The sequence below is a fragment of the Anomaloglossus baeobatrachus genome, unplaced genomic scaffold (assembly GCF_048569485.1).
Source record: "Anomaloglossus baeobatrachus isolate aAnoBae1 unplaced genomic scaffold, aAnoBae1.hap1 Scaffold_569, whole genome shotgun sequence".
Classification (NCBI taxonomy): Eukaryota; Metazoa; Chordata; class Amphibia; order Anura; family Aromobatidae; genus Anomaloglossus; species Anomaloglossus baeobatrachus.
Window position 1 is genome coordinate 24,902 of NW_027444930.1, and position 26,164 is coordinate 51,065.

At 47.1% G+C, this 26,164-nt stretch overlaps 19 non-coding genes and 1 pseudogene across 19 annotated transcripts; all 20 read right to left on the bottom strand.

Moving 5' to 3' along the window:
* Positions 1-164: 164 nt before the first annotated feature.
* Positions 165-355, bottom strand: LOC142284383 (U2 spliceosomal RNA). Its single transcript, XR_012745893.1, has one exon. It is a non-coding gene; the product is annotated as a U2 spliceosomal RNA (small nuclear RNA).
* Positions 356-1,472: 1,117 nt separating this feature from the next.
* LOC142284384 (U2 spliceosomal RNA) lies at positions 1,473-1,663 on the bottom strand. Its single transcript, XR_012745894.1, has one exon. It is a non-coding gene; the product is annotated as a U2 spliceosomal RNA (small nuclear RNA).
* A 1,117-nt stretch (positions 1,664-2,780) lies between these two features.
* LOC142284385 (U2 spliceosomal RNA) lies at positions 2,781-2,971 on the bottom strand. The gene has a single exon (XR_012745896.1). It is a non-coding gene; the product is annotated as a U2 spliceosomal RNA (small nuclear RNA).
* A 1,117-nt stretch (positions 2,972-4,088) lies between these two features.
* LOC142284386 (U2 spliceosomal RNA) lies at positions 4,089-4,279 on the bottom strand. The gene has a single exon (XR_012745897.1). It is a non-coding gene; the product is annotated as a U2 spliceosomal RNA (small nuclear RNA).
* Positions 4,280-5,396: 1,117 nt separating this feature from the next.
* LOC142284387 (U2 spliceosomal RNA) lies at positions 5,397-5,587 on the bottom strand. Its single transcript, XR_012745898.1, has one exon. It is a non-coding gene; the product is annotated as a U2 spliceosomal RNA (small nuclear RNA).
* Positions 5,588-6,704: 1,117 nt separating this feature from the next.
* LOC142284388 (U2 spliceosomal RNA) lies at positions 6,705-6,895 on the bottom strand. The gene has a single exon (XR_012745899.1). It is a non-coding gene; the product is annotated as a U2 spliceosomal RNA (small nuclear RNA).
* Positions 6,896-8,012: 1,117 nt separating this feature from the next.
* LOC142284389 (U2 spliceosomal RNA) lies at positions 8,013-8,203 on the bottom strand. The gene has a single exon (XR_012745900.1). It is a non-coding gene; the product is annotated as a U2 spliceosomal RNA (small nuclear RNA).
* Positions 8,204-9,320: 1,117 nt separating this feature from the next.
* On the bottom strand, positions 9,321-9,511 carry LOC142284390 (U2 spliceosomal RNA). The gene has a single exon (XR_012745901.1). It is a non-coding gene; the product is annotated as a U2 spliceosomal RNA (small nuclear RNA).
* A 1,117-nt stretch (positions 9,512-10,628) lies between these two features.
* On the bottom strand, positions 10,629-10,819 carry LOC142284393 (U2 spliceosomal RNA). Its single transcript, XR_012745903.1, has one exon. It is a non-coding gene; the product is annotated as a U2 spliceosomal RNA (small nuclear RNA).
* A 1,117-nt stretch (positions 10,820-11,936) lies between these two features.
* Positions 11,937-12,127, bottom strand: LOC142284394 (U2 spliceosomal RNA). The gene has a single exon (XR_012745904.1). It is a non-coding gene; the product is annotated as a U2 spliceosomal RNA (small nuclear RNA).
* Positions 12,128-13,244: 1,117 nt separating this feature from the next.
* LOC142284360 (U2 spliceosomal RNA) lies at positions 13,245-13,440 on the bottom strand. The gene has a single exon (XR_012745879.1). It is a non-coding gene; the product is annotated as a U2 spliceosomal RNA (small nuclear RNA).
* Positions 13,441-14,607: 1,167 nt separating this feature from the next.
* On the bottom strand, positions 14,608-14,734 carry LOC142284373 (U2 spliceosomal RNA; annotated as a pseudogene).
* Positions 14,735-15,851: 1,117 nt separating this feature from the next.
* Positions 15,852-16,042, bottom strand: LOC142284395 (U2 spliceosomal RNA). The gene has a single exon (XR_012745905.1). It is a non-coding gene; the product is annotated as a U2 spliceosomal RNA (small nuclear RNA).
* A 1,117-nt stretch (positions 16,043-17,159) lies between these two features.
* Positions 17,160-17,350, bottom strand: LOC142284396 (U2 spliceosomal RNA). The gene has a single exon (XR_012745906.1). It is a non-coding gene; the product is annotated as a U2 spliceosomal RNA (small nuclear RNA).
* Positions 17,351-18,467: 1,117 nt separating this feature from the next.
* LOC142284397 (U2 spliceosomal RNA) lies at positions 18,468-18,658 on the bottom strand. The gene has a single exon (XR_012745907.1). It is a non-coding gene; the product is annotated as a U2 spliceosomal RNA (small nuclear RNA).
* Positions 18,659-19,775: 1,117 nt separating this feature from the next.
* Positions 19,776-19,966, bottom strand: LOC142284398 (U2 spliceosomal RNA). The gene has a single exon (XR_012745908.1). It is a non-coding gene; the product is annotated as a U2 spliceosomal RNA (small nuclear RNA).
* A 1,117-nt stretch (positions 19,967-21,083) lies between these two features.
* Positions 21,084-21,274, bottom strand: LOC142284399 (U2 spliceosomal RNA). The gene has a single exon (XR_012745909.1). It is a non-coding gene; the product is annotated as a U2 spliceosomal RNA (small nuclear RNA).
* A 1,117-nt stretch (positions 21,275-22,391) lies between these two features.
* Positions 22,392-22,582, bottom strand: LOC142284400 (U2 spliceosomal RNA). The gene has a single exon (XR_012745910.1). It is a non-coding gene; the product is annotated as a U2 spliceosomal RNA (small nuclear RNA).
* A 1,117-nt stretch (positions 22,583-23,699) lies between these two features.
* LOC142284351 (U2 spliceosomal RNA) lies at positions 23,700-23,890 on the bottom strand. The gene has a single exon (XR_012745871.1). It is a non-coding gene; the product is annotated as a U2 spliceosomal RNA (small nuclear RNA).
* Positions 23,891-25,007: 1,117 nt separating this feature from the next.
* LOC142284401 (U2 spliceosomal RNA) lies at positions 25,008-25,198 on the bottom strand. The gene has a single exon (XR_012745911.1). It is a non-coding gene; the product is annotated as a U2 spliceosomal RNA (small nuclear RNA).
* Positions 25,199-26,164: the final 966 nt, after the last annotated feature.

The following is a 26,164-nucleotide window of genomic DNA, read 5'->3' on the forward strand; positions in this document are numbered from 1 at the left end:
CTGCACGGGACATAGCAGAGTTGGTGAAGTTGAGTGGTGATGAGTTTGCTATTTGGATGAATAAAGCAAGTAAAAAGTGTGTTAGATAAAAATTCATTTCAATTCGCTAATCGGGCTAATATGAATCAGGTGAATCGAGTTCTGCTTTTGGAAACTGGGTTAAGAAGGGGTGCACCGTTCCTGGAGGTACTGCAATACCAGGTCAATGCGTGGAGTGGACAGAGCAAGCTCTTTTTCCATCTCCCTGTTCTAAAAATCCATTTAATATATGGTCCCCAGATAGGGGACGTATCAGATATTAAACTGATAAGAACAGATACTACACTTGATCTTAGCCAAAAGGCCGAGAAGCGATAACCAGAATTGGTTTGGGCCTCGAGTGGCACCCTGGCCTATGCCGGACACATCTTAGGGAGAGAGAGCGAGAGGGAGACAAACCCACGCCTACACAAGACATTTTGTCACCCAAGCCAACCCTTGAAAAGGCTGCTTTGCAGAGCAAAAACAAGAAGAATGGTGCGTTTTGCAGCCGCCGCCCACTGCAATGAATCTGAATAACTCCTCCTTTAGGGCGCAAGCAACTCCCCTCCCCCTTGCAGTCTTTCCAATTCACGATACAAAAAGACGGACAGGACAGGTTGCCTGACTTTCCGTCACTGCCACCCTTTGCCATCCTTACCCGTAGAAAGCCCTTTCATCATCCCCAAACCCTAATCTTTTCCCTTTCCTTCCCAGCCCCCAAACCCTGCCCTCTGTACCTTTCTCACCACCCGCTTCCCTTCTCCTGTCATCCCCCTACCACCCGGGAAAAAAAGAGATTGCCCCCTCCTTCCACTAGCCCACCCTCCCACCCAAAGAACAACTTCTTCTGCGCAGCTTGTTTTCTAGGCAGCAGCGCTATTGTGATGTCATCGGGGGGCATTGTGACAAGCCGCCAGTGTTCCGTCTCTTCATGTTGTGCACTGTTCAAACCGAAAATACATCAACAGGCAGGCTACAGAAAAGCTTACTAACAAAGGTTAGAGAGGGGCTTTCTCAGAGGGCTTTTTACAGTTTGTCTATTCCCAATTAGCCGGTTTAGTATACTTAATGAAAGTACTAATTCTTTCATAGGCCGCCCATTCTTAGTATTTGACGTTCAGGTAACAACAGGTAACTTTATTTGGAGTGGAAGCAGAGAGATAACACCAGATGCCAATTGTAGATCCTCTCACACCTGTGGTCACTGCAGCATCTGACTCCACTTTGTCCAAAAGGGATCTATTCCATTCAATTACACATGATCTAGATTAGACTGACAACAAGATACTGCACGGGACATAGCAGAGTTGGTGAAGTTGAGTGGTGATGAGTTTGCTATTTGGATGAATAAAGCAAGTAAAAAGTGTGTTAGATAAAAATTCATTTCAATTCGCTAATCGGGCTAATATGAATCAGGTGAATCGAGTTCTGCTTTTGGAAACTGGGTTAAGAAGGGGTGCACCGTTCCTGGAGGTACTGCAATACCAGGTCAATGCGTGGAGTGGACAGAGCAAGCTCTTTTTCCATCTCCCTGTTCTAAAAATCCATTTAATATATGGTCCCCAGATAGGGGACGTATCAGATATTAAACTGATAAGAACAGATACTACACTTGATCTTAGCCAAAAGGCCGAGAAGCGATAACCAGAATTGGTTTGGGCCTCGAGTGGCACCCTGGCCTATGCCGGACACATCTTAGGGAGAGAGAGCGAGAGGGAGACAAACCCACGCCTACACAAGACATTTTGTCACCCAAGCCAACCCTTGAAAAGGCTGCTTTGCAGAGCAAAAACAAGAAGAATGGTGCGTTTTGCAGCCGCCGCCCACTGCAATGAATCTGAATAACTCCTCCTTTAGGGCGCAAGCAACTCCCCTCCCCCTTGCAGTCTTTCCAATTCACGATACAAAAAGACGGACAGGACAGGTTGCCTGACTTTCCGTCACTGCCACCCTTTGCCATCCTTACCCGTAGAAAGCCCTTTCATCATCCCCAAACCCTAATCTTTTCCCTTTCCTTCCCAGCCCCCAAACCCTGCCCTCTGTACCTTTCTCACCACCCGCTTCCCTTCTCCTGTCATCCCCCTACCACCCGGGAAAAAAAGAGATTGCCCCCTCCTTCCACTAGCCCACCCTCCCACCCAAAGAACAACTTCTTCTGCGCAGCTTGTTTTCTAGGCAGCAGCGCTATTGTGATGTCATCGGGGGGCATTGTGACAAGCCGCCAGTGTTCCGTCTCTTCATGTTGTGCACTGTTCAAACCGAAAATACATCAACAGGCAGGCTACAGAAAAGCTTACTAACAAAGGTTAGAGAGGGGCTTTCTCAGAGGGCTTTTTACAGTTTGTCTATTCCCAATTAGCCGGTTTAGTATACTTAATGAAAGTACTAATTCTTTCATAGGCCGCCCATTCTTAGTATTTGACGTTCAGGTAACAACAGGTAACTTTATTTGGAGTGGAAGCAGAGAGATAACACCAGATGCCAATTGTAGATCCTCTCACACCTGTGGTCACTGCAGCATCTGACTCCACTTTGTCCAAAAGGGATCTATTCCATTCAATTACACATGATCTAGATTAGACTGACAACAAGATACTGCACGGGACATAGCAGAGTTGGTGAAGTTGAGTGGTGATGAGTTTGCTATTTGGATGAATAAAGCAAGTAAAAAGTGTGTTAGATAAAAATTCATTTCAATTCGCTAATCGGGCTAATATGAATCAGGTGAATCGAGTTCTGCTTTTGGAAACTGGGTTAAGAAGGGGTGCACCGTTCCTGGAGGTACTGCAATACCAGGTCAATGCGTGGAGTGGACAGAGCAAGCTCTTTTTCCATCTCCCTGTTCTAAAAATCCATTTAATATATGGTCCCCAGATAGGGGACGTATCAGATATTAAACTGATAAGAACAGATACTACACTTGATCTTAGCCAAAAGGCCGAGAAGCGATAACCAGAATTGGTTTGGGCCTCGAGTGGCACCCTGGCCTATGCCGGACACATCTTAGGGAGAGAGAGCGAGAGGGAGACAAACCCACGCCTACACAAGACATTTTGTCACCCAAGCCAACCCTTGAAAAGGCTGCTTTGCAGAGCAAAAACAAGAAGAATGGTGCGTTTTGCAGCCGCCGCCCACTGCAATGAATCTGAATAACTCCTCCTTTAGGGCGCAAGCAACTCCCCTCCCCCTTGCAGTCTTTCCAATTCACGATACAAAAAGACGGACAGGACAGGTTGCCTGACTTTCCGTCACTGCCACCCTTTGCCATCCTTACCCGTAGAAAGCCCTTTCATCATCCCCAAACCCTAATCTTTTCCCTTTCCTTCCCAGCCCCCAAACCCTGCCCTCTGTACCTTTCTCACCACCCGCTTCCCTTCTCCTGTCATCCCCCTACCACCCGGGAAAAAAAGAGATTGCCCCCTCCTTCCACTAGCCCACCCTCCCACCCAAAGAACAACTTCTTCTGCGCAGCTTGTTTTCTAGGCAGCAGCGCTATTGTGATGTCATCGGGGGGCATTGTGACAAGCCGCCAGTGTTCCGTCTCTTCATGTTGTGCACTGTTCAAACCGAAAATACATCAACAGGCAGGCTACAGAAAAGCTTACTAACAAAGGTTAGAGAGGGGCTTTCTCAGAGGGCTTTTTACAGTTTGTCTATTCCCAATTAGCCGGTTTAGTATACTTAATGAAAGTACTAATTCTTTCATAGGCCGCCCATTCTTAGTATTTGACGTTCAGGTAACAACAGGTAACTTTATTTGGAGTGGAAGCAGAGAGATAACACCAGATGCCAATTGTAGATCCTCTCACACCTGTGGTCACTGCAGCATCTGACTCCACTTTGTCCAAAAGGGATCTATTCCATTCAATTACACATGATCTAGATTAGACTGACAACAAGATACTGCACGGGACATAGCAGAGTTGGTGAAGTTGAGTGGTGATGAGTTTGCTATTTGGATGAATAAAGCAAGTAAAAAGTGTGTTAGATAAAAATTCATTTCAATTCGCTAATTGGGCTAATATGAATCAGGTGAATCGAGTTCTGCTTTTGGAAACTGGGTTAAGAAGGGGTGCACCGTTCCTGGAGGTACTGCAATACCAGGTCAATGCGTGGAGTGGACAGAGCAAGCTCTTTTTCCATCTCCCTGTTCTAAAAATCCATTTAATATATGGTCCCCAGATAGGGGACGTATCAGATATTAAACTGATAAGAACAGATACTACACTTGATCTTAGCCAAAAGGCCGAGAAGCGATAACCAGAATTGGTTTGGGCCTCGAGTGGCACCCTGGCCTATGCCGGACACATCTTAGGGAGAGAGAGCGAGAGGGAGACAAACCCACGCCTACACAAGACATTTTGTCACCCAAGCCAACCCTTGAAAAGGCTGCTTTGCAGAGCAAAAACAAGAAGAATGGTGCGTTTTGCAGCCGCCGCCCACTGCAATGAATCTGAATAACTCCTCCTTTAGGGCGCAAGCAACTCCCCTCCCCCTTGCAGTCTTTCCAATTCACGATACAAAAAGACGGACAGGACAGGTTGCCTGACTTTCCGTCACTGCCACCCTTTGCCATCCTTACCCGTAGAAAGCCCTTTCATCATCCCCAAACCCTAATCTTTTCCCTTTCCTTCCCAGCCCCCAAACCCTGCCCTCTGTACCTTTCTCACCACCCGCTTCCCTTCTCCTGTCATCCCCCTACCACCCGGGAAAAAAAGAGATTGCCCCCTCCTTCCACTAGCCCACCCTCCCACCCAAAGAACAACTTCTTCTGCGCAGCTTGTTTTCTAGGCAGCAGCGCTATTGTGATGTCATCGGGGGGCATTGTGACAAGCCGCCAGTGTTCCGTCTCTTCATGTTGTGCACTGTTCAAACCGAAAATACATCAACAGGCAGGCTACAGAAAAGCTTACTAACAAAGGTTAGAGAGGGGCTTTCTCAGAGGGCTTTTTACAGTTTGTCTATTCCCAATTAGCCGGTTTAGTATACTTAATTAAAGTACTAATTCTTTCATAGGCCGCCCATTCTTAGTATTTGACGTTCAGGTAACAACAGGTAACTTTATTTGGAGTGGAAGCAGAGAGATAACACCAGATGCCAATTGTAGATCCTCTCACACCTGTGGTCACTGCAGCATCTGACTCCACTTTGTCCAAAAGGGATCTATTCCATTCAATTACACATGATCTAGATTAGACTGACAACAAGATACTGCACGGGACATAGCAGAGTTGGTGAAGTTGAGTGGTGATGAGTTTGCTATTTGGATGAATAAAGCAAGTAAAAAGTGTGTTAGATAAAAATTCATTTCAATTCGCTAATCGGGCTAATATGAATCAGGTGAATCGAGTTCTGCTTTTGGAAACTGGGTTAAGAAGGGGTGCACCGTTCCTGGAGGTACTGCAATACCAGGTCAATGCGTGGAGTGGACAGAGCAAGCTCTTTTTCCATCTCCCTGTTCTAAAAATCCATTTAATATATGGTCCCCAGATAGGGGACGTATCAGATATTAAACTGATAAGAACAGATACTACACTTGATCTTAGCCAAAAGGCCGAGAAGCGATAACCAGAATTGGTTTGGGCCTCGAGTGGCACCCTGGCCTATGCCGGACACATCTTAGGGAGAGAGAGCGAGAGGGAGACAAACCCACGCCTACACAAGACATTTTGTCACCCAAGCCAACCCTTGAAAAGGCTGCTTTGCAGAGCAAAAACAAGAAGAATGGTGCGTTTTGCAGCCGCCGCCCACTGCAATGAATCTGAATAACTCCTCCTTTAGGGCGCAAGCAACTCCCCTCCCCCTTGCAGTCTTTCCAATTCACGATACAAAAAGACGGACAGGACAGGTTGCCTGACTTTCCGTCACTGCCACCCTTTGCCATCCTTACCCGTAGAAAGCCCTTTCATCATCCCCAAACCCTAATCTTTTCCCTTTCCTTCCCAGCCCCCAAACCCTGCCCTCTGTACCTTTCTCACCACCCGCTTCCCTTCTCCTGTCATCCCCCTACCACCCGGGAAAAAAAGAGATTGCCCCCTCCTTCCACTAGCCCACCCTCCCACCCAAAGAACAACTTCTTCTGCGCAGCTTGTTTTCTAGGCAGCAGCGCTATTGTGATGTCATCGGGGGGCATTGTGACAAGCCGCCAGTGTTCCGTCTCTTCATGTTGTGCACTGTTCAAACCGAAAATACATCAACAGGCAGGCTACAGAAAAGCTTACTAACAAAGGTTAGAGAGGGGCTTTCTCAGAGGGCTTTTTACAGTTTGTCTATTCCCAATTAGCCGGTTTAGTATACTTAATGAAAGTACTAATTCTTTCATAGGCCGCCCATTCTTAGTATTTGACGTTCAGGTAACAACAGGTAACTTTATTTGGAGTGGAAGCAGAGAGATAACACCAGATGCCAATTGTAGATCCTCTCACACCTGTGGTCACTGCAGCATCTGACTCCACTTTGTCCAAAAGGGATCTATTCCATTCAATTACACATGATCTAGATTAGACTGACAACAAGATACTGCACGGGACATAGCAGAGTTGGTGAAGTTGAGTGGTGATGAGTTTGCTATTTGGATGAATAAAGCAAGTAAAAAGTGTGTTAGATAAAAATTCATTTCAATTCGCTAATCGGGCTAATATGAATCAGGTGAATCGAGTTCTGCTTTTGGAAACTGGGTTAAGAAGGGGTGCACCGTTCCTGGAGGTACTGCAATACCAGGTCAATGCGTGGAGTGGACAGAGCAAGCTCTTTTTCCATCTCCCTGTTCTAAAAATCCATTTAATATATGGTCCCCAGATAGGGGACGTATCAGATATTAAACTGATAAGAACAGATACTACACTTGATCTTAGCCAAAAGGCCGAGAAGCGATAACCAGAATTGGTTTGGGCCTCGAGTGGCACCCTGGCCTATGCCGGACACATCTTAGGGAGAGAGAGCGAGAGGGAGACAAACCCACGCCTACACAAGACATTTTGTCACCCAAGCCAACCCTTGAAAAGGCTGCTTTGCAGAGCAAAAACAAGAAGAATGGTGCGTTTTGCAGCCGCCGCCCACTGCAATGAATCTGAATAACTCCTCCTTTAGGGCGCAAGCAACTCCCCTCCCCCTTGCAGTCTTTCCAATTCACGATACAAAAAGACGGACAGGACAGGTTGCCTGACTTTCCGTCACTGCCACCCTTTGCCATCCTTACCCGTAGAAAGCCCTTTCATCATCCCCAAACCCTAATCTTTTCCCTTTCCTTCCCAGCCCCCAAACCCTGCCCTCTGTACCTTTCTCACCACCCGCTTCCCTTCTCCTGTCATCCCCCTACCACCCGGGAAAAAAAGAGATTGCCCCCTCCTTCCACTAGCCCACCCTCCCACCCAAAGAACAACTTCTTCTGCGCAGCTTGTTTTCTAGGCAGCAGCGCTATTGTGATGTCATCGGGGGGCATTGTGACAAGCCGCCAGTGTTCCGTCTCTTCATGTTGTGCACTGTTCAAACCGAAAATACATCAACAGGCAGGCTACAGAAAAGCTTACTAACAAAGGTTAGAGAGGGGCTTTCTCAGAGGGCTTTTTACAGTTTGTCTATTCCCAATTAGCCGGTTTAGTATACTTAATGAAAGTACTAATTCTTTCATAGGCCGCCCATTCTTAGTATTTGACGTTCAGGTAACAACAGGTAACTTTATTTGGAGTGGAAGCAGAGAGATAACACCAGATGCCAATTGTAGATCCTCTCACACCTGTGGTCACTGCAGCATCTGACTCCACTTTGTCCAAAAGGGATCTATTCCATTCAATTACACATGATCTAGATTAGACTGACAACAAGATACTGCACGGGACATAGCAGAGTTGGTGAAGTTGAGTGGTGATGAGTTTGCTATTTGGATGAATAAAGCAAGTAAAAAGTGTGTTAGATAAAAATTCATTTCAATTCGCTAATCGGGCTAATATGAATCAGGTGAATCGAGTTCTGCTTTTGGAAACTGGGTTAAGAAGGGGTGCACCGTTCCTGGAGGTACTGCAATACCAGGTCAATGCGTGGAGTGGACAGAGCAAGCTCTTTTTCCATCTCCCTGTTCTAAAAATCCATTTAATATATGGTCCCCAGATAGGGGACGTATCAGATATTAAACTGATAAGAACAGATACTACACTTGATCTTAGCCAAAAGGCCGAGAAGCGATAACCAGAATTGGTTTGGGCCTCGAGTGGCACCCTGGCCTATGCCGGACACATCTTAGGGAGAGAGAGCGAGAGGGAGACAAACCCACGCCTACACAAGACATTTTGTCACCCAAGCCAACCCTTGAAAAGGCTGCTTTGCAGAGCAAAAACAAGAAGAATGGTGCGTTTTGCAGCCGCCGCCCACTGCAATGAATCTGAATAACTCCTCCTTTAGGGCGCAAGCAACTCCCCTCCCCCTTGCAGTCTTTCCAATTCACGATACAAAAAGACGGACAGGACAGGTTGCCTGACTTTCCGTCACTGCCACCCTTTGCCATCCTTACCCGTAGAAAGCCCTTTCATCATCCCCAAACCCTAATCTTTTCCCTTTCCTTCCCAGCCCCCAAACCCTGCCCTCTGTACCTTTCTCACCACCCGCTTCCCTTCTCCTGTCATCCCCCTACCACCCGGGAAAAAAAGAGATTGCCCCCTCCTTCCACTAGCCCACCCTCCCACCCAAAGAACAACTTCTTCTGCGCAGCTTGTTTTCTAGGCAGCAGCGCTATTGTGATGTCATCGGGGGGCATTGTGACAAGCCGCCAGTGTTCCGTCTCTTCATGTTGTGCACTGTTCAAACCGAAAATACATCAACAGGCAGGCTACAGAAAAGCTTACTAACAAAGGTTAGAGAGGGGCTTTCTCAGAGGGCTTTTTACAGTTTGTCTATTCCCAATTAGCCGGTTTAGTATACTTAATGAAAGTACTAATTCTTTCATAGGCCGCCCATTCTTAGTATTTGACGTTCAGGTAACAACAGGTAACTTTATTTGGAGTGGAAGCAGAGAGATAACACCAGATGCCAATTGTAGATCCTCTCACACCTGTGGTCACTGCAGCATCTGACTCCACTTTGTCCAAAAGGGATCTATTCCATTCAATTACACATGATCTAGATTAGACTGACAACAAGATACTGCACGGGACATAGCAGAGTTGGTGAAGTTGAGTGGTGATGAGTTTGCTATTTGGATGAATAAAGCAAGTAAAAAGTGTGTTAGATAAAAATTCATTTCAATTCGCTAATCGGGCTAATATGAATCAGGTGAATCGAGTTCTGCTTTTGGAAACTGGGTTAAGAAGGGGTGCACCGTTCCTGGAGGTACTGCAATACCAGGTCAATGCGTGGAGTGGACAGAGCAAGCTCTTTTTCCATCTCCCTGTTCTAAAAATCCATTTAATATATGGTCCCCAGATAGGGGACGTATCAGATATTAAACTGATAAGAACAGATACTACACTTGATCTTAGCCAAAAGGCCGAGAAGCGATAACCAGAATTGGTTTGGGCCTCGAGTGGCACCCTGGCCTATGCCGGACACATCTTAGGGAGAGAGAGCGAGAGGGAGACAAACCCACGCCTACACAAGACATTTTGTCACCCAAGCCAACCCTTGAAAAGGCTGCTTTGCAGAGCAAAAACAAGAAGAATGGTGCGTTTTGCAGCCGCCGCCCACTGCAATGAATCTGAATAACTCCTCCTTTAGGGCGCAAGCAACTCCCCTCCCCCTTGCAGTCTTTCCAATTCACGATACAAAAAGACGGACAGGACAGGTTGCCTGACTTTCCGTCACTGCCACCCTTTGCCATCCTTACCCGTAGAAAGCCCTTTCATCATCCCCAAACCCTAATCTTTTCCCTTTCCTTCCCAGCCCCCAAACCCTGCCCTCTGTACCTTTCTCACCACCCGCTTCCCTTCTCCTGTCATCCCCCTACCACCCGGGAAAAAAAGAGATTGCCCCCTCCTTCCACTAGCCCACCCTCCCACCCAAAGAACAACTTCTTCTGCGCAGCTTGTTTTCTAGGCAGCAGCGCTATTGTGATGTCATCGGGGGGCATTGTGACAAGCCGCCAGTGTTCCGTCTCTTCATGTTGTGCACTGTTCAAACCGAAAATACATCAACAGGCAGGCTACAGAAAAGCTTACTAACAAAGGTTAGAGAGGGGCTTTCTCAGAGGGCTTTTTACAGTTTGTCTATTCCCAATTAGCCGGTTTAGTATACTTAATGAAAGTACTAATTCTTTCATAGGCCGCCCATTCTTAGTATTTGACGTTCAGGTAACAACAGGTAACTTTATTTGGAGTGGAAGCAGAGAGATAACACCAGATGCCAATTGTAGATCCTCTCACACCTGTGGTCACTGCAGCATCTGACTCCACTTTGTCCAAAAGGGATCTATTCCATTCAATTACACATGATCTAGATTAGACTGACAACAAGATACTGCACGGGACATAGCAGAGTTGGTGAAGTTGAGTGGTGATGAGTTTGCTATTTGGATGAATAAAGCAAGTAAAAAGTGTGTTAGATAAAAATTCATTTCAATTCGCTAATCGGGCTAATATGAATCAGGTGAATCGAGTTCTGCTTTTGGAAACTGGGTTAAGAAGGGGTGCACCGTTCCTGGAGGTACTGCAATACCAGGTCAATGCGTGGAGTGGACAGAGCAAGCTCTTTTTCCATCTCCCTGTTCTAAAAATCCATTTAATATATGGTCCCCAGATAGGGGACGTATCAGATATTAAACTGATAAGAACAGATACTACACTTGATCTTAGCCAAAAGGCCGAGAAGCGATAACCAGAATTGGTTTGGGCCTCGAGTGGCACCCTGGCCTATGCCGGACACATCTTAGGGAGAGAGAGCGAGAGGGAGACAAACCCACGCCTACACAAGACATTTTGTCACCCAAGCCAACCCTTGAAAAGGCTGCTTTGCAGAGCAAAAACAAGAAGAATGGTGCGTTTTGCAGCCGCCGCCCACTGCAATGAATCTGAATAACTCCTCCTTTAGGGCGCAAGCAACTCCCCTCCCCCTTGCAGTCTTTCCAATTCACGATACAAAAAGACGGACAGGACAGGTTGCCTGACTTTCCGTCACTGCCACCCTTTGCCATCCTTACCCGTAGAAAGCCCTTTCATCATCCCCAAACCCTAATCTTTTCCCTTTCCTTCCCAGCCCCCAAACCCTGCCCTCTGTACCTTTCTCACCACCCGCTTCCCTTCTCCTGTCATCCCCCTACCACCCGGGAAAAAAAGAGATTGCCCCCTCCTTCCACTAGCCCACCCTCCCACCCAAAGAACAACTTCTTCTGCGCAGCTTGTTTTCTAGGCAGCAGCGCTATTGTGATGTCATCGGGGGGCATTGTGACAAGCCGCCAGTGTTCCGTCTCTTCATGTTGTGCACTGTTCAAACCGAAAATACATCAACAGGCAGGCAACAGAAAAGCTTACTAACAAAGGTTAGAGAGGGGCTTTCTCAGAGGGCTTTTTACAGTTTGTCTATTCCCAATTAGCCGGTTTAGTATACTTAATGAAAGTACTAATTCTTTCATAGGCCGCCCATTCTTAGTATTTGACGTTCAGGTAACAACAGGTAACTTTATTTGGAGTGGAAGCAGAGAGATAACACCAGATGCCAATTGTAGATCCTCTCACACCTGTGGTCACTGCAGCATCTGACTCCACTTTGTCCAAAAGGGATCTATTCCATTCAATTACACATGATCTAGATTAGACTGACAACAAGATACTGCACGGGACATAGCAGAGTTGGTGAAGTTGAGTGGTGATGAGTTTGCTATTTGGATGAATAAAGCAAGTAAAAAGTGTGTTAGATAAAAATTCATTTCAATTCGCTAATCGGGCTAATATGAATCAGGTGAATCGAGTTCTGCTTTTGGAAACTGGGTTAAGAAGGGGTGCACCGTTCCTGGAGGTACTGCAATACCAGGTCAATGCGTGGAGTGGACAGAGCAAGCTCTTTTTCCATCTCCCTGTTCTAAAAATCCATTTAATATATGGTCCCCAGATAGGGGACGTATCAGATATTAAACTGATAAGAACAGATACTACACTTGATCTTAGCCAAAAGGCCGAGAAGCGATAACCAGAATTGGTTTGGGCCTCGAGTGGCACCCTGGCCTATGCCGGACACATCTTAGGGAGAGAGAGCGAGAGGGAGACAAACCCACGCCTACACAAGACATTTTGTCACCCAAGCCAACCCTTGAAAAGGCTGCTTTGCAGAGCAAAAACAAGAAGAATGGTGCGTTTTGCAGCCGCCGCCCACTGCAATGAATCTGAATAACTCCTCCTTTAGGGCGCAAGCAACTCCCCTCCCCCTTGCAGTCTTTCCAATTCACGATACAAAAAGACGGACAGGACAAGTTGCCTGACTTTCCGTCACTGCCACCCTTTGCCATCCTTACCCGTAGAAAGCCCTTTCATCATCCCCAAACCCTAATCTTTTCCCTTTCCTTCCCAGCCCCCAAACCCTGCCCTCTGTACCTTTCTCACCACCCGCTTCCCTTCTCCTGTCATCCCCCTACCACCCGGGAAAAAAAGAGATTGCCCCCTCCTTCCACTAGCCCACCCTCCCACCCAAAGAACAACTTCTTCTGCGCAGCTTGTTTTCTAGGCAGCAGCGCTATTGTGATGTCATCGGGGGGCATTGTGACAAGCCGCCAGTGTTCCGTCTCTTCATGTTGTGCACTGTTCAAACCGAAAATACATCAACAGGCAGGCTACAGAAAAGCTTACTAACAAAGGTTAGAGAGGGGCTTTCTCAGAGGGCTTTTTACAGTTTGTCTATTCCCAATTAGCCGGTTTAGTATACTTAATGAAAGTACTAATTCTTTCATAGGCCGCCCATTCTTAGTATTTGACGTTCAGGTAACAACAGGTAACTTTATTTGGAGTGGAAGCAGAGAGATAACACCAGATGCCAATTGTAGATCCTCTCACACCTGTGGTCACTGCAGCATCTGACTCCACTTTGTCCAAAAGGGATCTATTCCATTCAATTACACATGATCTAGATTAGACTGACAACAAGATACTGCACGGGACATAGCAGAGTTGGTGAAGTTGAGTGGTGATGAGTTTGCTATTTGGATGAATAAAGCAAGTAAAAAGTGTGTTAGATAAAAATTCATTTCAATTCGCTAATCGGGCTAATATGAATCAGGTGAATCGAGTTCTGCTTTTGGAAACTGGGTTAAGAAGGGGTGCACCGTTCCTGGAGGTACTGCAATACCAGGTCAATGCGTGGAGTGGACAGAGCAAGCTCTTTTTCCATCTCCCTGTTCTAAAAATCCATTTAATATATGGTCCCCAGATAGGGGACGTATCAGATATTAAACTGATAAGAACAGATTTTGATTTAATGAAGCTTTCCAAAGCACCACAAAAAATGCATGACCGAAGTCACACCAAAAACAGTGCAAAGGCTAGGATTCGTGTGGACCCCACCGTGAGGAGAGGGTCCCCAAAAATCAACCCCGTCCCTCCGAGCCAGAAGGCCACAGCAAGGGTCAGGGATCTTCGGTGCTCCCCCAAGCCGAAGCCTGGTTGAGCCTTGTCGTTGCTCCCAGCGTCCACCCAGGCATCTTACCCAAGTGGAGTAGAGAGCTACTAGTTGTTGGTTTCGCAGCCGAAACTGCCCGGACCGTCAACCGGTGTTGGTTTCTCAGCCCAAGGCTAACCGGACCTCCAACCGGGTGTTGGTTTCTCAGCCGAAGCTGACCCAGACCTCCAACCGGGTGTTGGTTTCTCAGCCGAAGCTGACCCAGACCTCCAACCGGGTGTTAGTTTCTCAGCCCAAAGCTGACCAGACCTCCGACCGGGATTATAACAGATTTTTGATTTAATGAAGCTTTCCAAAGCACCGCAAAAAATGCATGACCGAAGTCACACCAAAAACAGTGCAAAGGCTAGGATTCGTGTGGACCCCTCCGTGAGGAGAGGGTCCCCAAAAATCAACCCCGTCCCTCCGAGCCAGAAGGCCACAGCAAGGGTCAGGGATCTTCGGTGCTCCCCCAAGCCGAAGCCTGGTTGAGCCTTGTCGTTGCTCCCAGCGTCCACCCAGGCATCTTACCCAAGTGGAGTAGAGAGCTACTAGTTGTTGGTTTCGCAGCCGAAACTGCCCGGACCGTCAACCGGTGTTGGTTTCTCAGCCCAAGGCTAACCGGACCTCCAACCGGGTGTTGGTTTCTCAGCCGAAGCTGACCCGGACCTCCAACCGGGTGTTGGTTTCTCAGCCGAAGCTGACCCAGACCTCCAACCGGGTGTTGGTTTCTCAGCCGAAGCTGACCAAGACCTCCAACCGGGTGTTGGTTTCTCAGCCCAAAGCTGAACGGACCTCCGACCATGATTATAAAAATTTCCCTTCCTAGCCAGAAGGCCGGGATAGAGCAATATGCTCAGAAAGTATGAAAGGGCAAGGTACGGTGTGCTACAGAGCCCAAGGCTCGCCGGGGTCCCAAGCCAGCAAGCTCAGACTCACTCCAGGGTCGTCAGTCCTGGGGCACATTGCACCATAGCCCCCACACTTACTCAGTCTAATAGCCTCGATCCTGGTAGGGCCATGTTTTCCTCTAGATGAATATACTATACATCAAGAGTACTAGCAAGCGCAACCTTCCAGTGTGCATTGCATCTGCCGAGCCTCACAGATACTACACTTGATCTTAGCCAAAAGGCCGAGAAGCGATAACCAGAATTGGTTTGGGCCTCGAGTGGCACCCTGGCCTATGCCGGACACATCTTAGGGAGAGAGAGCGAGAGGGAGACAAACCCACGCCTACACAAGACATTTTGTCACCCAAGCCAACCCTTGAAAAGGCTGCTTTGCAGAGCAAAAACAAGAAGAATGGTGCGTTTTGCAGCCGCCGCCCACTGCAATGAATCTGAATAACTCCTCCTTTAGGACGCAAGCAACTCCCCTCCCCCTTGCAGTCTTTCCAATTCACGATACAAAAAGACGGACAGGACAGGTTGCCTGACTTTCCGTCACTGCCACCCTTTGCCATCCTTACCCGTAGAAAGCCCTTTCATCATCCCCAAACCCTAATCTTTTCCCTTTCCTTCCCAGCCCCCAAACCCTGCCCTCTGTACCTTTCTCACCACCCGCTTCCCTTCTCCTGTCATCCCCCTACCACCCGGGAAAAAAAGAGATTGCCCCCTCCTTCCACTAGCCCACCCTCCCACCCAAAGAACAACTTCTTCTGCGCAGCTTGTTTTCTAGGCAGCAGCGCTATTGTGATGTCATCGGGGGGCATTGTGACAAGCCGCCAGTGTTCCGTCTCTTCATGTTGTGCACTGTTCAAACCGAAAATACATCAACAGGCAGGCTACAGAAAAGCTTACTAACAAAGGTTAGAGAGGGGCTTTCTCAGAGGGCTTTTTACAGTTTGTCTATTCCCAATTAGCCGGTTTAGTATACTTAATGAAAGTACTAATTCTTTCATAGGCCGCCCATTCTTAGTATTTGACGTTCAGGTAACAACAGGTAACTTTATTTGGAGTGGAAGCAGAGAGATAACACCAGATGCCAATTGTAGATCCTCTCACACCTGTGGTCACTGCAGCATCTGACTCCACTTTGTCCAAAAGGGATCTATTCCATTCAATTACACATGATCTAGATTAGACTGACAACAAGATACTGCACGGGACATAGCAGAGTTGGTGAAGTTGAGTGGTGATGAGTTTGCTATTTGGATGAATAAAGCAAGTAAAAAGTGTGTTAGATAAAAATTCATTTCAATTCGCTAATCGGGCTAATATGAATCAGGTGAATCGAGTTCTGCTTTTGGAAACTGGGTTAAGAAGGGGTGCACCGTTCCTGGAGGTACTGCAATACCAGGTCAATGCGTGGAGTGGACAGAGCAAGCTCTTTTTCCATCTCCCTGTTCTAAAAATCCATTTAATATATGGTCCCCAGATAGGGGACGTATCAGATATTAAACTGATAAGAACAGATACTACACTTGATCTTAGCCAAAAGGCCGAGAAGCGATAACCAGAATTGGTTTGGGCCTCGAGTGGCACCCTGGCCTATGCCGGACACATCTTAGGGAGAGAGAGCGAGAGGGAGACAAACCCACGCCTACACAAGACATTTTGTCACCCAAGCCAACCCTTGAAAAGGCTGCTTTGCAGAGCAAAAACAAGAAGAATGGTGCGTTTTGCAGCCGCCGCCCACTGCAATGAATCTGAATAACTCCTCCTTTAGGGCGCAAGCAACTCCCCTCCCCCTTGCAGTCTTTCCAATTCACGATACAAAAAGACGGACAGGACAGGTTGCCTGACTTTCCGTCACTGCCACCCTTTGCCATCCTTACCCGTAGAAAGCCCTTTCATCATCCCCAAACCCTAATCTTTTCCCTTTCCTTCCCAGCCCCCAAACCCTGCCCTCTGTACCTTTCTCACCACCCGCTTCCCTTCTCCTGTCATCCCCCTACCACCCGGGAAAAAAAGAGATTGCCCCCTCCTTCCACTAGCCCACCCTCCCACCCAAAGAACAACTTCTTCTGCGCAGCTTGTTTTCTAGGCAGCAGCGCTATTGTGATGTCATCGGGGGGCATTGTGACAAGCCGCCAGTGTTCCGTCTCTTCATGTTGTGCACTGTTCAAACCGAAAATACATCAACAGGCAGGCTACAGAAAAGCTTACTAACAAAGGTTAGAGAGGGGCTTTCTCAGAGGGCTTTTTACAGTTTGTCTATTCCCAATTAGCCGGTTTAGTATACTTAATGAAAGTACTAATTCTTTCATAGGCCGCCCATTCTTAGTATTTGACGTTCAGGTAACAACAGGTAACTTTATTTGGAGTGGAAGCAGAGAGATAACACCAGATGCCAATTGTAGATCCTCTCACACCTGTGGTCACTGCAGCATCTGACTCCACTTTGTCCAAAAGGGATCTATTCCATTCAATTACACATGATCTAGATTAGACTGACAACAAGATACTGCACGGGACATAGCAGAGTTGGTGAAGTTGAGTGGTGATGAGTTTGCTATTTGGATGAATAAAGCAAGTAAAAAGTGTGTTAGATAAAAATTCATTTCAATTCGCTAATCGGGCTAATATGAATCAGGTGAATCGAGTTCTGCTTTTGGAAACTGGGTTAAGAAGGGGTGCACCGTTCCTGGAGGTACTGCAATACCAGGTCAATGCGTGGAGTGGACAGAGCAAGCTCTTTTTCCATCTCCCTGTTCTAAAAATCCATTTAATATATGGTCCCCAGATAGGGGACGTATCAGATATTAAACTGATAAGAACAGATACTACACTTGATCTTAGCCAAAAGGCCGAGAAGCGATAACCAGAATTGGTTTGGGCCTCGAGTGGCACCCTGGCCTATGCCGGACACATCTTAGGGAGAGAGAGCGAGAGGGAGACAAACCCACGCCTACACAAGACATTTTGTCACCCAAGCCAACCCTTGAAAAGGCTGCTTTGCAGAGCAAAAACAAGAAGAATGGTGCGTTTTGCAGCCGCCGCCCACTGCAATGAATCTGAATAACTCCTCCTTTAGGGCGCAAGCAACTCCCCTCCCCCTTGCAGTCTTTCCAATTCACGATACAAAAAGACGGACAGGACAGGTTGCCTGACTTTCCGTCACTGCCACCCTTTGCCATCCTTACCCGTAGAAAGCCCTTTCATCATCCCCAAACCCTAATCTTTTCCCTTTCCTTCCCAGCCCCCAAACCCTGCCCTCTGTACCTTTCTCACCACCCGCTTCCCTTCTCCTGTCATCCCCCTACCACCCGGGAAAAAAAGAGATTGCCCCCTCCTTCCACTAGCCCACCCTCCCACCCAAAGAACAACTTCTTCTGCGCAGCTTGTTTTCTAGGCAGCAGCGCTATTGTGATGTCATCGGGGGGCATTGTGACAAGCCGCCAGTGTTCCGTCTCTTCATGTTGTGCACTGTTCAAACCGAAAATACATCAACAGGCAGGCTACAGAAAAGCTTACTAACAAAGGTTAGAGAGGGGCTTTCTCAGAGGGCTTTTTACAGTTTGTCTATTCCCAATTAGCCGGTTTAGTATACTTAATGAAAGTACTAATTCTTTCATAGGCCGCCCATTCTTAGTATTTGACGTTCAGGTAACAACAGGTAACTTTATTTGGAGTGGAAGCAGAGAGATAACACCAGATGCCAATTGTAGATCCTCTCACACCTGTGGTCACTGCAGCATCTGACTCCACTTTGTCCAAAAGGGATCTATTCCATTCAATTACACATGATCTAGATTAGACTGACAACAAGATACTGCACGGGACATAGCAGAGTTGGTGAAGTTGAGTGGTGATGAGTTTGCTATTTGGATGAATAAAGCAAGTAAAAAGTGTGTTAGATAAAAATTCATTTCAATTCGCTAATCGGGCTAATATGAATCAGGTGAATCGAGTTCTGCTTTTGGAAACTGGGTTAAGAAGGGGTGCACCGTTCCTGGAGGTACTGCAATACCAGGTCAATGCGTGGAGTGGACAGAGCAAGCTCTTTTTCCATCTCCCTGTTCTAAAAATCCATTTAATATATGGTCCCCAGATAGGGGACGTATCAGATATTAAACTGATAAGAACAGATACTACACTTGATCTTAGCCAAAAGGCCGAGAAGCGATAACCAGAATTGGTTTGGGCCTCGAGTGGCACCCTGGCCTATGCCGGACACATCTTAGGGAGAGAGAGCGAGAGGGAGACAAACCCACGCCTACACAAGACATTTTGTCACCCAAGCCAACCCTTGAAAAGGCTGCTTTGCAGAGCAAAAACAAGAAGAATGGTGCGTTTTGCAGCCGCCGCCCACTGCAATGAATCTGAATAACTCCTCCTTTAGGGCGCAAGCAACTCCCCTCCCCCTTGCAGTCTTTCCAATTCACGATACAAAAAGACGGACAGGACAGGTTGCCTGACTTTCCGTCACTGCCACCCTTTGCCATCCTTACCCGTAGAAAGCCCTTTCATCATCCCCAAACCCTAATCTTTTCCCTTTCCTTCCCAGCCCCCAAACCCTGCCCTCTGTACCTTTCTCACCACCCGCTTCCCTTCTCCTGTCATCCCCCTACCACCCGGGAAAAAAAGAGATTGCCCCCTCCTTCCACTAGCCCACCCTCCCACCCAAAGAACAACTTCTTCTGCGCAGCTTGTTTTCTAGGCAGCAGCGCTATTGTGATGTCATCGGGGGGCATTGTGACAAGCCGCCAGTGTTCCGTCTCTTCATGTTGTGCACTGTTCAAACCGAAAATACATCAACAGGCAGGCTACAGAAAAGCTTACTAACAAAGGTTAGAGAGGGGCTTTCTCAGAGGGCTTTTTACAGTTTGTCTATTCCCAATTAGCCGGTTTAGTATACTTAATGAAAGTACTAATTCTTTCATAGGCCGCCCATTCTTAGTATTTGACGTTCAGGTAACAACAGGTAACTTTATTTGGAGTGGAAGCAGAGAGATAACACCAGATGCCAATTGTAGATCCTCTCACACCTGTGGTCACTGCAGCATCTGACTCCACTTTGTCCAAAAGGGATCTATTCCATTCAATTACACATGATCTAGATTAGACTGACAACAAGATACTGCACGGGACATAGCAGAGTTGGTGAAGTTGAGTGGTGATGAGTTTGCTATTTGGATGAATAAAGCAAGTAAAAAGTGTGTTAGATAAAAATTCATTTCAATTCGCTAATCGGGCTAATATGAATCAGGTGAATCGAGTTCTGCTTTTGGAAACTGGGTTAAGAAGGGGTGCACCGTTCCTGGAGGTACTGCAATACCAGGTCAATGCGTGGAGTGGACAGAGCAAGCTCTTTTTCCATCTCCCTGTTCTAAAAATCCATTTAATATATGGTCCCCAGATAGGGGACGTATCAGATATTAAACTGATAAGAACAGATACTACACTTGATCTTAGCCAAAAGGCCGAGAAGCGATAACCAGAATTGGTTTGGGCCTCGAGTGGCACCCTGGCCTATGCCGGACACATCTTAGGGAGAGAGAGCGAGAGGGAGACAAACCCACGCCTACACAAGACATTTTGTCACCCAAGCCAACCCTTGAAAAGGCTGCTTTGCAGAGCAAAAACAAGAAGAATGGTGCGTTTTGCAGCCGCCGCCCACTGCAATGAATCTGAATAACTCCTCCTTTAGGGCGCAAGCAACTCCCCTCCCCCTTGCAGTCTTTCCAATTCACGATACAAAAAGACGGACAGGACAGGTTGCCTGACTTTCCGTCACTGCCACCCTTTGCCATCCTTACCCGTAGAAAGCCCTTTCATCATCCCCAAACCCTAATCTTTTCCCTTTCCTTCCCAGCCCCCAAACCCTGCCCTCTGTACCTTTCTCACCACCCGCTTCCCTTCTCCTGTCATCCCCCTACCACCCGGGAAAAAAAGAGATTGCCCCCTCCTTCCACTAGCCCACCCTCCCACCCAAAGAACAACTTCTTCTGCGCAGCTTGTTTTCTAGGCAGCAGCGCTATTGTGATGTCATCGGGGGGCATTGTGACAAGCCGCCAGTGTTCCGTCTCTTCATGTTGTGCACTGTTCAAACCGAAAATACATCAACAGGCAGGCTACAGAAAAGCTTACTAACAAAGGTTAGAGAGGGGCTTTCTCAGAGGGCTTTTTACAGTTTGTCTATTCCCAATTAGCCGGTTTAGTATACTTAATGAAAGTACTAATTCTTTCATAGGCCGCCCATTCTTAGTATTTGACGTTCAGGTAACAACAGGTAACTTTATTTGGAGTGGAAGCAGAGAGATAACACCAGATGCCAATTGTAGATCCTCTCACACCTGTGGTCACTGCAGCATCTGACTCCACTTTGTCCAAAAGGGATCTATTCCATTCAATTACACATGATCTAGATTAGACTGACAACAAGATACTGCACGGGACATAGCAGAGTTGGTGAAGTTGAGTGGTGATGAGTTTGCTATTTGGATGAATAAAGCAAGTAAAAAGTGTGTTAGATAAAAATTCATTTCAATTCGCTAATCGGGCTAATATGAATCAGGTGAATCGAGTTCTGCTTTTGGAAACTGGGTTAAGAAGGGGTGCACCGTTCCTGGAGGTACTGCAATACCAGGTCAATGCGTGGAGTGGACAGAGCAAGCTCTTTTTCCATCTCCCTGTTCTAAAAATCCATTTAATATATGGTCCCCAGATAGGGGACGTATCAGATATTAAACTGATAAGAACAGATACTACACTTGATCTTAGCCAAAAGGCCGAGAAGCGATAACCAGAATTGGTTTGGGCCTCGAGTGGCACCCTGGCCTATGCCGGACACATCTTAGGGAGAGAGAGCGAGAGGGAGACAAACCCACGCCTACACAAGACATTTTGTCACCCAAGCCAACCCTTGAAAAGGCTGCTTTGCAGAGCAAAAACAAGAAGAATGGTGCGTTTTGCAGCCGCCGCCCACTGCAATGAATCTGAATAACTCCTCCTTTAGGGCGCAAGCAACTCCCCTCCCCCTTGCAGTCTTTCCAATTCACGATACAAAAAGACGGACAGGACAGGTTGCCTGACTTTCCGTCACTGCCACCCTTTGCCATCCTTACCCGTAGAAAGCCCTTTCATCATCCCCAAACCCTAATCTTTTCCCTTTCCTTCCCAGCCCCCAAACCCTGCCCTCTGTACCTTTCTCACCACCCGCTTCCCTTCTCCTGTCATCCCCCTACCACCCGGGAAAAAAAGAGATTGCCCCCTCCTTCCACTAGCCCACCCTCCCACCCAAAGAACAACTTCTTCTGCGCAGCTTGTTTTCTAGGCAGCAGCGCTATTGTGATGTCATCGGGGGGCATTGTGACAAGCCGCCAGTGTTCCGTCTCTTCATGTTGTGCACTGTTCAAACCGAAAATACATCAACAGGCAGGCTACAGAAAAGCTTACTAACAAAGGTTAGAGAGGGGCTTTCTCAGAGGGCTTTTTACAGTTTGTCTATTCCCAATTAGCCGGTTTAGTATACTTAATGAAAGTACTAATTCTTTCATAGGCCGCCCATTCTTAGTATTTGACGTTCAGGTAACAACAGGTAACTTTATTTGGAGTGGAAGCAGAGAGATAACACCAGATGCCAATTGTAGATCCTCTCACACCTGTGGTCACTGCAGCATCTGACTCCACTTTGTCCAAAAGGGATCTATTCCATTCAATTACACATGATCTAGATTAGACTGACAACAAGATACTGCACGGGACATAGCAGAGTTGGTGAAGTTGAGTGGTGATGAGTTTGCTATTTGGATGAATAAAGCAAGTAAAAAGTGTGTTAGATAAAAATTCATTTCAATTCGCTAATCGGGCTAATATGAATCAGGTGAATCGAGTTCTGCTTTTGGAAACTGGGTTAAGAAGGGGTGCACCGTTCCTGGAGGTACTGCAATACCAGGTCAATGCGTGGAGTGGACAGAGCAAGCTCTTTTTCCATCTCCCTGTTCTAAAAATCCATTTAATATATGGTCCCCAGATAGGGGACGTATCAGATATTAAACTGATAAGAACAGATACTACACTTGATCTTAGCCAAAAGGCCGAGAAGCGATAACCAGAATTGGTTTGGGCCTCGAGTGGCACCCTGGCCTATGCCGGACACATCTTAGGGAGAGAGAGCGAGAGGGAGACAAACCCACGCCTACACAAGACATTTTGTCACCCAAGCCAACCCTTGAAAAGGCTGCTTTGCAGAGCAAAAACAAGAAGAATGGTGCGTTTTGCAGCCGCCGCCCACTGCAATGAATCTGAATAACTCCTCCTTTAGGGCGCAAGCAACTCCCCTCCCCCTTGCAGTCTTTCCAATTCACGATACAAAAAGACGGACAGGACAGGTTGCCTGACTTTCCGTCACTGCCACCCTTTGCCATCCTTACCCGTAGAAAGCCCTTTCATCATCCCCAAACCCTAATCTTTTCCCTTTCCTTCCCAGCCCCCAAACCCTGCCCTCTGTACCTTTCTCACCACCCGCTTCCCTTCTCCTGTCATCCCCCTACCACCCGGGAAAAAAAGAGATTGCCCCCTCCTTCCACTAGCCCACCCTCCCACCCAAAGAACAACTTCTTCTGCGCAGCTTGTTTTCTAGGCAGCAGCGCTATTGTGATGTCATCGGGGGGCATTGTGACAAGCCGCCAGTGTTCCGTCTCTTCATGTTGTGCACTGTTCAAACCGAAAATACATCAACAGGCAGGCTACAGAAAAGCTTACTAACAAAGGTTAGAGAGGGGCTTTCTCAGAGGGCTTTTTACAGTTTGTCTATTCCCAATTAGCCAGTTTAGTATACTTAATGAAAGTACTAATTCTTTCATAGGCCGCCCATTCTTAGTATTTGACGTTCAGGTAACAACAGGTAACTTTATTTGGAGTGGAAGCAGAGAGATAACACCAGATGCCAATTGTAGATCCTCTCACACCTGTGGTCACTGCAGCATCTGACTCCACTTTGTCCAAAAGGGATCTATTCCATTCAATTACACATGATCTAGATTAGACTGACAACAAGATACTGCACGGGACATAGCAGAGTTGGTGAAGTTGAGTGGTGATGAGTTTGCTATTTGGATGAATAAAGCAAGTAAAAAGTGTGTTAGATAAAAATTCATTTCAATTCGCTAATCGGGCTAATATGAATCAGGTGAATCGAGTTCTGCTTTTGGAAACTGGGTTAAGAAGGGGTGCACCGTTCCTGGAGGTACTGCAATACCAGGTCAATGCGTGGAGTGGACAGAGCAAGCTCTTTTTCCATCTCCCTGTTCTAAAAATCCATTTAATATATGGTCCCCAGATAGGGGACGTATCAGATATTAAACTGATAAGAACAGATACTACACTTGATCTTAGCCAAAAGGCCAAGAAGCGATAACCAGAATTGGTTTGGGCCTCGAGTGGCACCCTGGCCTATGCCGGACACATCTTAGGGAGAGAGAGCGAGAGGGAGACAAACCCACGCCTACACAAGACATTTTGTCACCCAAGCCAACCCTTGAAAAGGCTGCTTTGCAGAGCAAAAACAAGAAGAATGGTGCGTTTTGCAGCCGCCGCCCACTGCAATGAATCTGAATAACTCCTCCTTTAGGGCGCAAGCAACTCCCCTCCCCCTTGCAGTCTTTCCAATTCACGATACAAAAAGACGGACAGGACAGGTTGCCTGACTTTCCGTCACTGCCACCCTTTGCCATCCTTACCCGTAGAAAGCCCTTTCATCATCCCCAAACCCTAATCTTTTCCCTTTCCTTCCCAGCCCCCAAACCCTGCCCTCTGTACCTTTCTCACCACCCGCTTCCCTTCTCCTGTCATCCCCCTACCACCCGGGAAAAAAAGAGATTGCCCCCTCCTTCCACTAGCCCACCCTCCCACCCAAAGAACAACTTCTTCTGCGCAGCTTGTTTTCTAGGCAGCAGCGCTATTGTGATGTCATCGGGGGGCATTGTGACAAGCCGCCAGTGTTCCGTCTCTTCATGTTGTGCACTGTTCAAACCGAAAATACATCAACAGGCAGGCTACAGAAAAGCTTACTAACAAAGGTTAGAGAGGGGCTTTCTCAGAGGGCTTTTTACAGTTTGTCTATTCCCAATTAGCCGGTTTAGTATACTTAATGAAAGTACTAATTCTTTCATAGGCCGCCCATTCTTAGTATTTGACGTTCAGGTAACAACAGGTAACTTTATTTGGAGTGGAAGCAGAGAGATAACACCAGATGCCAATTGTAGATCCTCTCACACCTGTGGTCACTGCAGCATCTGACTCCACTTTGTCCAAAAGGGATCTATTCCATTCAATTACACATGATCTAGATTAGACTGACAACAAGATACTGCACGGGACATAGCAGAGTTGGTGAAGTTGAGTGGTGATGAGTTTGCTATTTGGATGAATAAAGCAAGTAAAAAGTGTGTTAGATAAAAATTCATTTCAATTCGCTAATCGGGCTAATATGAATCAGGTGAATCGAGTTCTGCTTTTGGAAACTGGGTTAAGAAGGGGTGCACCGTTCCTGGAGGTACTGCAATACCAGGTCAATGCGTGGAGTGGACAGAGCAAGCTCTTTTTCCATCTCCCTGTTCTAAAAATCCATTTAATATATGGTCCCCAGATAGGGGACGTATCAGATATTAAACTGATAAGAACAGATACTACACTTGATCTTAGCCAAAAGGCCGAGAAGCGATAACCAGAATTGGTTTGGGCCTCGAGTGGCACCCTGGCCTATGCCGGACACATCTTAGGGAGAGAGAGCGAGAGGGAGACAAACCCACGCCTACACAAGACATTTTGTCACCCAAGCCAACCCTTGAAAAGGCTGCTTTGCAGAGCAAAAACAAGAAGAATGGTGCGTTTTGCAGCCGCCGCCCACTGCAATGAATCTGAATAACTCCTCCTTTAGGGCGCAAGCAACTCCCCTCCCCCTTGCAGTCTTTCCAATTCACGATACAAAAAGACGGACAGGACAGGTTGCCTGACTTTCCGTCACTGCCACCCTTTGCCATCCTTACCCGTAGAAAGCCCTTTCATCATCCCCAAACCCTAATCTTTTCCCTTTCCTTCCCAGCCCCCAAACCCTGCCCTCTGTACCTTTCTCACCACCCGCTTCCCTTCTCCTGTCATCCCCCTACCACCCGGGAAAAAAAGAGATTGCCCCTCCTTCCACTAGCCCACCCTCCCACCCAAAGAACAACTTCTTCTGCGCAGCTTGTTTTCTAGGCAGCAGCGCTATTGTGATGTCATCGGGGGGCATTGTGACAAGCCGCCAGTGTTCCGTCTCTTCATGTTGTGCACTGTTCAAACCGAAAATACATCAACAGGCAGGCTACAGAAAAGCTTACTAACAAAGGTTAGAGAGGGGCTTTCTCAGAGGGCTTTTTACAGTTTGTCTATTCCCAATTAGCCGGTTTAGTATACTTAATGAAAGTACTAATTCTTTCATAGGCCGCCCATTCTTAGTATTTGACGTTCAGGTAACAACAGGTAACTTTATTTGGAGTGGAAGCAGAGAGATAACACCAGATGCCAATTGTAGATCCTCTCACACCTGTGGTCACTGCAGCATCTGACTCCACTTTGTCCAAAAGGGATCTATTCCATTCAATTACACATGATCTAGATTAGACTGACAACAAGATACTGCACGGGACATA